Below are 10646 nucleotides of genomic sequence, written 5' to 3' on the forward strand. Positions count from 1 at the left end.
AGGCAGGCTCTTTCTCCCGCTCACAGTCTTTGCATTGCTTCCAAGTTGATGCACATAGTCATTTGTAATCAAGGCTGTAAATTGTATTTAAAGCTGTACTGCACTATCCATGGATATTTGAATCATAAATGAGAGTATTGTCCTGCCTGTACTCTCACTTATTCTTTCAGCCGTAATAGATCCTTTCATTTGTGCTCAATTAGCTTTTCCACTCCCGCATTCAGACCCTGAAAGTTTCCACTCTTTTCTTCAGGTCTTGAATGCTGATGGTGTGGCCATGTTTGCCTCTACCCCATAATTTGTTTAGCTCTTTTGTACCACAGATTTCCCTGAATATGGTTTGTTTGTTTTGACAAGTCCAAACACCATGACTATATTGTGCCATAAAACAAAAATGTTCCCTTTAATTATGGCTGGGGCTCTGCCGCTCTGGGATCAGCCTCTTGGGTGTTTTGGCTTTTGTGTCCAGGTTGAACATTAACAGAATTTTTCTAGAAAATTTATTTTAATTTTTTTAAAAAATTTGTTTTCTTTGTATGTTTATTGGTTTTTTGGGGGTTATTTTAGTTTTTTATTCTGACAGAGCAGTGAGCCAAATCACAGCAATCATGTGTCAGGAAGAGGCATTTTTAGAACAGCACCCCACAGCGTGCAAGCACACAGACAGCCCTTCTTTTTTGCTGCAGTGCCTTGATGCTGGGACAGTCAGTCCAGCCCAGTGCTGGCCCCAGCCCCTTCCAGTGCCATCTCTGCCCTCCTGGGCACAAAAACCTTGGGGGAGCTGCCAGCTGCTTCTGCTTGGGTGTCACACTTCCCTGGGACTTCAGCCTGGTGCAAAATATGGCTCCTCCTATTTTTAATGACTCGTCCCACTGCCGGACCAGCTTTTATGTTTGCTGACATCTCCAAAGGTGTAATTAGAGAGAACGAGGGTTTCCTTTTCCTTGTGCATTTTTGAACTCACTTTTTTTTACTTTTTTTGTGTCTTTCTTTTTTGAGAAAAAAAGGAAACAAAACTCAAGAAAAAACCTGCTATAGCTTCACTTCCTTTCTTTGTACTGCAAAATGCGCACATACTTCTGCAGTGTGATCAGACAAGGTTTTATTTTTCTTCTTGTTTTATAAATATGGACTGATTTTTATTTATTTTTAAAATTGATGTTAGTTTCTGTTTTGAAAGTATTTTTAGGGGAATTTTCTTTCACTTTGAACACAGCTGGCATGTTTAAATAAATGTTTCTCTTCTGTACTGAGCCCTGGGATAATGTTTCAGGCAGAGTGATTGATGTCTGTTTGAAACTAACATCTCAGAAATTATTTTGTGATCCTCTTCCAAGAGGAAGATGATCATGACCTTTCTTTCCAGGACTGTCCATGGATGGAGACAGAATCTAGTTGGATCTTGTTTTGGGTGAATGTTGCCCTTTGTGTTTTTGAAGGTTTTAGTAGGCTTTCTCTTGCTATAGATAGCCATCTCTATTTTACTCTTAACATTTTCCAGTCCTATGATACTCTAGAATTAAAAAACAAAAATTGAAAAGAATATATCTCTGATGGACTAAAATAAAGAATGTTTCATGTTGTGTGTAAATGTACACAAAGGAGAGAGACAAAGACAGTTCAAGTGTTAGGGTATTCATCTGTGATGTGAATCTGAAAGAAAACCATGAAAACACAGCAGCTAACAAGACCTTTGCTGCCCTGTATTTTGTGGAGATGAACTGGGAAAAGAACTCTGTCCCTAAATCTGTCCGTAAATCACAGTCACAGTAACAAATGACAAATATAAGCAGTGAAGTGTTATGTTTGGGGCTCTACATCAGGGACACCTGAGCTTGTTGGACAGAACTATCTAGAGCAGTCAACTCTAACATTAACCCATTCACGAACATCAAATGTAGCTAGATTGTCTTTTCATAATCAGTGATATCCAAAGTATAAGCCTTCCTTCCTTCCTCCCTCCCTCCCTTCCTCCCTCCCTTCCTTCCTCCCTCCCTCCCTTCCTTCCTCACTTCCTTCCTTCCTTCTTTCCTTTCTCAATCCCTTCCTCCCTCCCTTCTTAAACCTCCCCCAAACCTCTTTTATTTGACACCATTGCAATGTTTTGATCTTTGTGCATCCTGAAAGAGCCCTGTATAACTAACAAAAGCAGGGCACAGCTCTTCAATACCTTTATATGCGTCTATAAAATTGCAGTCGCCATTCTTTTCTGTGGACACTTTTCCCGATCTATACAAAACCCCAATTTCAAATCCTATCCTTTTCTTCTGAAAGAAGGGTCAATGTCAGCCTCTGCTGATACAGACTTTTCCACATAAACTGACCTTGTGCAGCATTTCTAGTTAGTGAATTAAAATCAGTGGAGAGAGCCAGCCCTGTACGAGTCTCAGTGGTCTCATTTTATTATATGCACTTTAAGGGTAGACTGTTAAGGAGGAACATTGCTTGGCTGATTCAGAAAGACAAAGCAGAATGGAACTGCTGGGTTAGTATCCTGATCTGGATGTTTCCATGGTTGAAAGTCCTGTGCTTTCCTCCCTCTTTGCACATCTGTACCTTCACATATTATACCTCATCTCCAGAGCTGCTGCCATACTGCAGTTCTAACATCTAATATTTCTGCCAATATTTTTTTTTTTTAACTTTTATTTTGCATTTGGACATTGTCTGAATTTCAGACTCCTGGCAAGAGGGAATTATTCCCTTTTCCCAGGCCAGAAAATTGCCTTTCTTTACCATGATAGATGTGTACCAGTGTTACAAATGCCATATTCTGGCAAGGTAGCTCACTTGAAACATAGATTTGGATTTCTACATGTTTCTTTTATATATATATATATATATATATATATATATATATATATATATATATATATATATATATATCCCAAGTTCTCCACAGTTTAAAGTCAGGCCAAGAGGGAGGTAAATGGAGGTCAGGGGAAGAAAAGATTGCAAAGAAAACGTGATGCAAATCAACAAGCACTGTAGAGGAGCATGCAGAGGTGCACTAGAGGGACTTGGATGTAACGAAGTTTGAGTCTGGCTGGTGATATGGAAGAGAGAACCTCTGTTTTGGGGAGTGGTCAAACAGAGGAGGAAACACAAAATCAACCACTCCTGGCTGCTCCTGTGCTGTTTGAAAGCGTGTTCATGCCTGTTCCCTTTGGTATATGTCCTTTGGGCACCTACCAAACGATGAGTTTCTGGAAGCAAAGCAGAAATTGTCAGGATATAAAAATGTCCCTGCTTTGCATTTGCAAAAGAAAACTGCCAGAACTCTGTAAGTGCTGTTTGTCCATACCCCTGTGCACAGAGCTTTGGTGGCACGTACTGCACCGCACTGCTTCCTCACCAGAGACTCCAAGGAGGTCTTGAACCAGAGATAAGACATTAAATACAAATTTTCTTCTCCAAGGAGAAGTGAGACTTACTATTATTTTATCATAGTGTTTTGGTATTTAATATACAAGGACTTGATAAAGTACTACTGTATAACCGTCTAACAATACCCATTTTGTCCCATAAAATTATTATATCCAGTCTTAAAATGTTAAATATGTCACTATTAGGGTAGAGTATCATAAAATTCAGTTTATAATATTAAAACTCAAAAGTGACACAGTGTTATCAATTACATTCCTTGGTAATATTCAACTTTTTTTCATTCTTCTTTAATTTTGCATTTTAGTATAACAAATTGAGATTAAAGCCATAGCCTCCAGTTCAAGGTCTCTTGGCGGTGAATGGCAGTAAAGTTACAAGTAAAATGATAAGAAAACAAATCACAGTGAAATCTAATATTTAATAACATTTCAGACAGATTACGGAGATTTAAGGCCCCGTGCTGCAATCAGCATTGGATCAGAGCAGATATGCAGGTAATTGCAGAGGGAAATGCTCTCATCTTCCTGGAATAAATGCAGATCATCAGTAGAAGACTGTAAATACACTGAACAGCCAGTGTCAAACTGAAATTTCTTTCTCATATGACTTAAAAAAAAATTTCTAGTGTACTCCCAGAAGACAGAAATCTGTGTTACACTGTTTGGTTTTAGCTGAGGAAATGGTATATTCCCCATTCCCTTAAATTTCTGATGACCTCTGCAGTTGGTGCTCATATAGCACATCTTTCATCTGGACTTTTACATTTCTTGAGCAAATGTAAGAAAAACTTCCCTAAAAATGGAAAAAAAAACCCACAAAAGAGGCTTTAAATGCTCTCATGCGTTCCTATATATTTTCTACTTTTTAAAAAGTGTATCTTTATCCTGTATTCTATTTTTAGAATACCAGAATGTGACAAAATTTTTATTCAGCTCATAAGAGGCTAAATCTCCTTTTGAAAATTTGTTCAACTGACAATGAGCCAATGGCCAAGTTACACAATAATGTGGAAAAAAAGAGAAAGTTACACATGAGTTAGCGGGGCTTTCTTTGCACGTAATGTACATATCAATTACTTAGTGATGCATTATATAGTATAATCTAATTCAGCATGTCAAACTTTTCAACCCAATTTATAAATTCAGCTGCATCAGCCTCTGCATCATTTACACTGGGTAATTTTTAGCTCCTCTTGAAATCAGGTCCTATGGAAAAAAAAAAAGGGCTCGATTTATTGTGCGTGTTATACTCTGGGACCTAGTTTGCTCACTGAGCAAAATGAATGCAGTGAGTTTCACACAGTAGAAGTAGATATTGTGTATTGTGTTTTGTATGCTGAGCTTTTTTCTTTCTTTTCTCTCTCTCTTTCTTTCCCTTTTTTTTTTCCCCTCCAATAGAGCTATCCAGTCTTGAATATGCCAGTGTGCCTTGAATGTGCAGTCACATTCTGAGGTATGTCTTTGAACTCTTCAATGGTGCTTTGCATTTCTTTGAGACCTTTTATGAGAAGGAAATAGAGAAATGTGGACTAAAATGCTGTGCGGTTGTCTCATTATTTCTCTTCCATTTAAGAAAAAAAAGGGTAAAAAAGGAGAAGGAGTTAGTTTTTGTTAGACAGGGACACCACCGTTATATTGGATATTCAGCATCTACTGTGCATGGCTCCACACTCATGCTTGCAGACAGCATGGGGTATGGCGTACCAATTTAGGAGGCCAAGACAATAGTTCTGTATCTGATCCAAACAAAGGAATTATCATGCCCAGCTTGCAATTACTTTGACCAGAAGAAATTGATTTTCAATATATATCTTATTCCTGGCCGTTAAAAAAAAATTAAAAAGCAAAGAAACCCTAAAGTCCCACTCCCCCCCCAAAAAAAAAAAAATCCAAGCCCTAGAGAAAGTTGAAGACTAATGATTAGTAATCAGAAGATAATAAAGTGTGACCAGAAAAATTAGAAGCTCCCCTGCAGCTCTAATTAAGCCAGAAGGAAACTAGAAACAAAAACCTGAGGAAGGATGGCAGAATGGTGCCTGTAAATACATGGTCTTCTATAGGTCAAGATTCTGTCACCTTTCCTCAAAGTAACTTTTTGGTACCTAAAAAATGTGGTACCTAAAAATCCACTGCAGCAGGCAGTGCATTGTGCAGTCACAGGACAGCATTTGGCAAGTTTCAGCTGGAAAAGCTTGTACCACACACTCAAAACACAGTGTGTAGGGTACAGCCAACTGCATCCATACTGCAGGGATGTTAAGTGTGAGTGTCACCAGCCAGAGAGATATAAATTAAATATATTTAAGGGGAAGTTTCACAAAGGATTATTCTGGTATATAAAAAGTTTTGTACAGAGGAGTGCTCCTCGAGATTGTATTAATGTATTTTATGAGGTTTCTTTTAATTAAATTTACAACTTAGCAGGTTTCATTTCTACATGTGTCAGCCATGAAAAAGAAAGAGGACAGTTTGAGACAGTATTTCTAGAACTGAGGCAATTTTTTTTTTTCTCATAGTTACAAATATATCCCGTGCTCAGTGACTGTGTTTATCTTTTAAGTGGTGGGGAGTATGGGTTTACTATCTCAGTTAATTCTCCGCTCTAACACCCATGAAGTGTAATGCATTGAACAAGTTTAATTTTTAGAATCTATTTTGCACATGCCCTTTTGACAGAGACATTCCACCAGCAGATAGCTTTTAATACTGTACTTGGGGCACAGTGCCTCACAGAGATTACTGTATAACCTGAAGTAAAAGTATTAGCGTAAAATACAAGGCTGTGTACATGGGATTTCATCCAGAGCACTCAGCCAAAAGAAATACTGAACCACCGCTAAATCATCCTAATGAGTTAAGTATTGTGTGTGGTTTTGTTATTTTAAGCAAATGCACTCGTATTTGTTTCTGGAACTAGAAGGGATCAGTCAAGCAAATGTTTCCATGAAAGGAAAAAAAAAATACATGTTCATAAAACTTACACTGCCTTACTTCTTGGTGGCAGAGTATTTAAAATAATTGTTCAATGAAAGACTAAACATTTTCTTGGAAAACTCATTTAACTCAAGAATTAGGCATACGAGGTGTCTACTCCACTGTGTAAAATAATAAACTTTGTTCTTTCTTTTTCTGTTTTACCTTTAATGCATAGCCACCTTTATAAAATCCATATGTTACACGTAACTAGGCATTTTCATTTGAAAAAAAACTCCAACACAAACCAACAACTCAAACCTACAAAGAATTAGACTTGCAGTCCTAAGGAAAACATTTGACTGGTTTCCAGTTTAAATTGGGGGTGAGAGAGTGGAGAGAAAGGCAAAATCAGGAGGAAATGGTACTGGGCTGCTAAAACAGGGGCTGGCAATAGGAACAAGCAGAACTGCCTCAGCCTTTATGCCTTCCTCCAGTGTAGGTATTAACTACTGCTGCTCACACACCAGCAGTTTCCCTCCCAGGTGTGAGACATCTTCCAGATAGATCAGCTTTGAGTTTTGGAAACAGCTGGTGGTCTCTCTTCTCCCATTCCCACCTCCTGGTTATCCCCTGTGATGCATCCTTTTGTTTTCTCATTATTTTAATGGGAAAACAAAAGGAGTAATTACTAGATATTATCACTGGTAGCTTCTGAATAGAAGCTGGAAGTTTTCCTTTGCATCCATTGCACTTGCCCCCATGGGTAGTGGAAGAAGGAGGGATAAATATAGGACAGTGTTTATGGGGGGAGGTAATTCTGGTACATAGCACACCTTGAAAAAGGTTCTGGCTGGCTGGGGAATTCCAGCCCGAGGGCCATTTGACAGCCTGGGGCAGGGGGCTGCACATTTTTTGAGGTCCCCCAAATCTTAGCCCCTTGTGAGAGTTCAAAGCTGCTGTAATTTGATGTAGTCACAATTGTGACCCAGTCACCTCTTAACAGCCCCGTGTTGCTGGAGTCCCTCACGCTGGGACTGTGCCACAGCCTGGTTTTAAAATGCCACCTGCTACCTCGGCTGTCTGTTTGTCTTTCTGGAAAAGCCTTCAGATGTTCATTTATGGCAATGCACAAGACTCCCAGGAACAGAGAGAGGGAACCTCCCCATTCCAGGCTACAGCTTTTTCCTTCGTTTTCACCAGGCAGTCTCAGTCCCGGCTCACTGTGGTTTGCTCACACACAGTATATAAATACATTGTTCTGGCTGGATTTGCTGGCTTTGCACCTCTTCCCTCCAAAAAAAAATCCCCAATCTGGCCACTTTAGGAGACATTTCACTGAGCAGCATCTACATCTAAAACATTTCAAAGAATTTTTCCCTATGATACAGAAAGACAAAACCCATAGGGAACTGTTATTTTGTTGTGGTTTTTTTTTATTATTTTATAAATATTTAGTATTTAAAATAAAAAAATTACACCATTCTGTTTATGAAATTTGTTAAAAATAATCCTTCTCACATTTTTGCAATAAAATGTGTTTCAGCTTATTGGTGCCTTTTTCCAGCTGTAGTCAAAAAAGACTTCTTTTAGCACGGATGTCACAAACTCAAAACAGCAGAAGCCTATAAAACACAGAGTGTGGTTTCAGTTTTATCATTGCACGCTAAGGCACAGTGTGTCCATTACCAACAGCTGGAAAATGAGACAATGACTAAAAGTGGCATCATTGTGTTTCCTGGATTCTTTACTGGCAAAGTTCAGTGAGGTGAAGACACTTGTGATGGAGACAGCTCAACAGGGATTTTTCACTTCGTGTCACATGGTAGTTTAAAAAAAATCCTCTAAGAGATGTCAGAGGTGAACTGAACAGCTTGAGTCGAGTACAAAAATCAATGTGCACAAATTGTTTAGGTCCCAGTTTTGCTCTACAGTGTGTGTGTATGCCTACAAATTATAAATATGGCTGTCTAGCAAATCATGCCTTTGCTGTTTGTCACCTACTTCATCTCTGCCACGTGCTTCAGTGAGATCAGTAGATGTTTACAGAGCTCCTCCTCCTCTTTGCAGGAGGGGACAGCAGAGTCCTGGCTGGGCACAGGGTGTTGCAGGGTCGTTTAGGAGATGGTGATTTCCTCCTCCCTCCATTTCCATTTGTTCGCCTTGTGTTCTGCTGAGCAGCTTCACTCTCAGTCATCTGCTGAGTAAGGATATTTCTACACAACACCTTTTTCAGGCAGAAGCACCCACGCTGCCCACAGGCTTGGCTGACAAAAAGCCCTGTGGCCACTGTGACCCTAAGCCCACCACCCCTTCTCTTATCAGAGCAAACAAGTCAGTCCTTGGCAGCTCAGATGGAAGGCAGAAAATGCTTGTGTAAGCCAGGGAGATGTCACAGAGGCTGTATCTGAAGTCTGATGCAGTTTCCATATTCAGATGACTTCTTTAGTGTTATTAAGTGAAACCTAACCTTGATTATGGCAGGGACCTATTGCATTATTTGACTATCAGGTGCTAAGTGCATTTGCACTGGAGTATTTGATTATGAAATGTTAGCAGCATCTGTTGTACTGCCATAATAGCCACAGACCTCAGCTACTAACAAGGCCTTACTGTGTGCCAGTCATTTTACAAATCTGGAGCAAAAGGTAGGTCTTGTCTCTGAGACTGAAGTTTAGAGAGAAACATGTCTGAGCGCAACAGAGGAGCTCAGTAACTTGCCTGAACTCTTAATAGCCAGTCAGTGGGAGAGCCAGAGGGAAAAAACATGTTCCCCACGCTCTGGTTCTGCTGTGCCCTCCTGATCACTTCACTTTTAAATAAATCTGGTGTTTAAAGTGCTGTTTATGGTTATCATTCCAAGAGAAGTTGGTAAGGTCTGTGCACAAGCCCCTAAGACATCAGAGAGTTATATTTGGAGGTGCTGCAGTGCACAGGCACTTCAAACATGGGCAGCGGTGGAGAATTTTGAAGAATGGTGGAGTAATGAAATGAGTTAAGCAGTGAAGTAGTAAAATTATCAGACCTTCTTGTCTCAGCAAGTGTCAGGATGTGGGGGAGTACGGAAGCAGAGGAGGAGAAGCAGAGGGGGGAACATATGGATGTGTCTTCTCTTGCAGTCACAGTCTCCTATGCAGGGGAAGGTCACAGTGTTCTCAAACATAGCAAATGTGATGCATCTGTAAGGTAGGCAATCAGAATAACCAACAAAAATTGTCTGCATTTTTGGAGATTTAAGCATCTGTATACACAAACACAAAACTTTCACTTGTGGTAGAGGGTTGACCAAAATTGTATTTAATTTTATTTCCTTATTTAGTTGAAAATATGTGATTCACATTCAAGGTCCAACAGAAGCTAAATCCATCTAATTTAACTAAACCACAGTGGGTGTCTGGTACATCAAAAGTGCATGAGTAACTGATGGAACATGGCAGGGATCTGGTGACAACTCGTCTCAGTGCTGACCTCAACAGCAGCTCCTCCTGTTCAGTATCAGGGACAGATCAATGCTTGAATGTATTTATCATGTTCAGTTTAAACAATAGCAATATTTCAAATATTTTCCTGAACATTTTCTTTTATATAACCAGGATTTGAGGAAAACAAAGGATAGAGGATTTATTTGAGAAAGAAAATGGTGTTTATCTTAATGAAATTATTTCTAAATTAAATTAATTTTTTAAAACATAATTTGTAATCATTCAACGTGAAATTCAGTCTTCTTTCATTGAAAGTGGCCACAAAGCACTCCCTGACTTCTATGTAAACAATGGTTTCCTTGGATGTAATTTTAGCAAAACAGTTGTGTTCCATCTTAAGGTGGGCTAGAGTGCTGTTGTTGTTAAACAGCCCAAAAGTCAGTGTAAAAGGTTTAATGAATGATGATTAACTGCTTAAATAGTAGAAGAAAGCAAATTCTCTAACAAATTGCTGGAGCTGGTCACCTTTTATACCACTGTGGAACAGACGATTCCAGTTTTCTTCATATTACCAGAAAAATCTCTGTTTTAGAGTGCTACTGTAACCATTTTAACTTTGAATAAATGTGCCTGCCACAGGCAGGCCAAAGTCACTGGGCTCAGAGGTATTGGTAGGCTTGCCTTCTTACTTGTGCTGACAAGCAGCTGTAATAAGTTGAGTCCATGTGCCATCTGTTCTTTTCAACCGACCATGTGAAAAAGTTTGCTTTCAAAGTGATTTTACTGCTTTGATCTCATTTCTCCATCTCTTTTACTGTTTCTTACTTTCCATTCTCTATTACTTTTCATTGTTTCCCATTATTAGTCCTTCCTTACCCTTGATATGGCCCCCAGGGCTCTTATTCTGCGGGTGGTGAGCACTGTC

This window comes from Taeniopygia guttata, chromosome 2 (genome assembly GCF_048771995.1).
Source record: "Taeniopygia guttata chromosome 2, bTaeGut7.mat, whole genome shotgun sequence".
NCBI lineage: Eukaryota > Metazoa > Chordata > Aves > Passeriformes > Estrildidae > Taeniopygia > Taeniopygia guttata.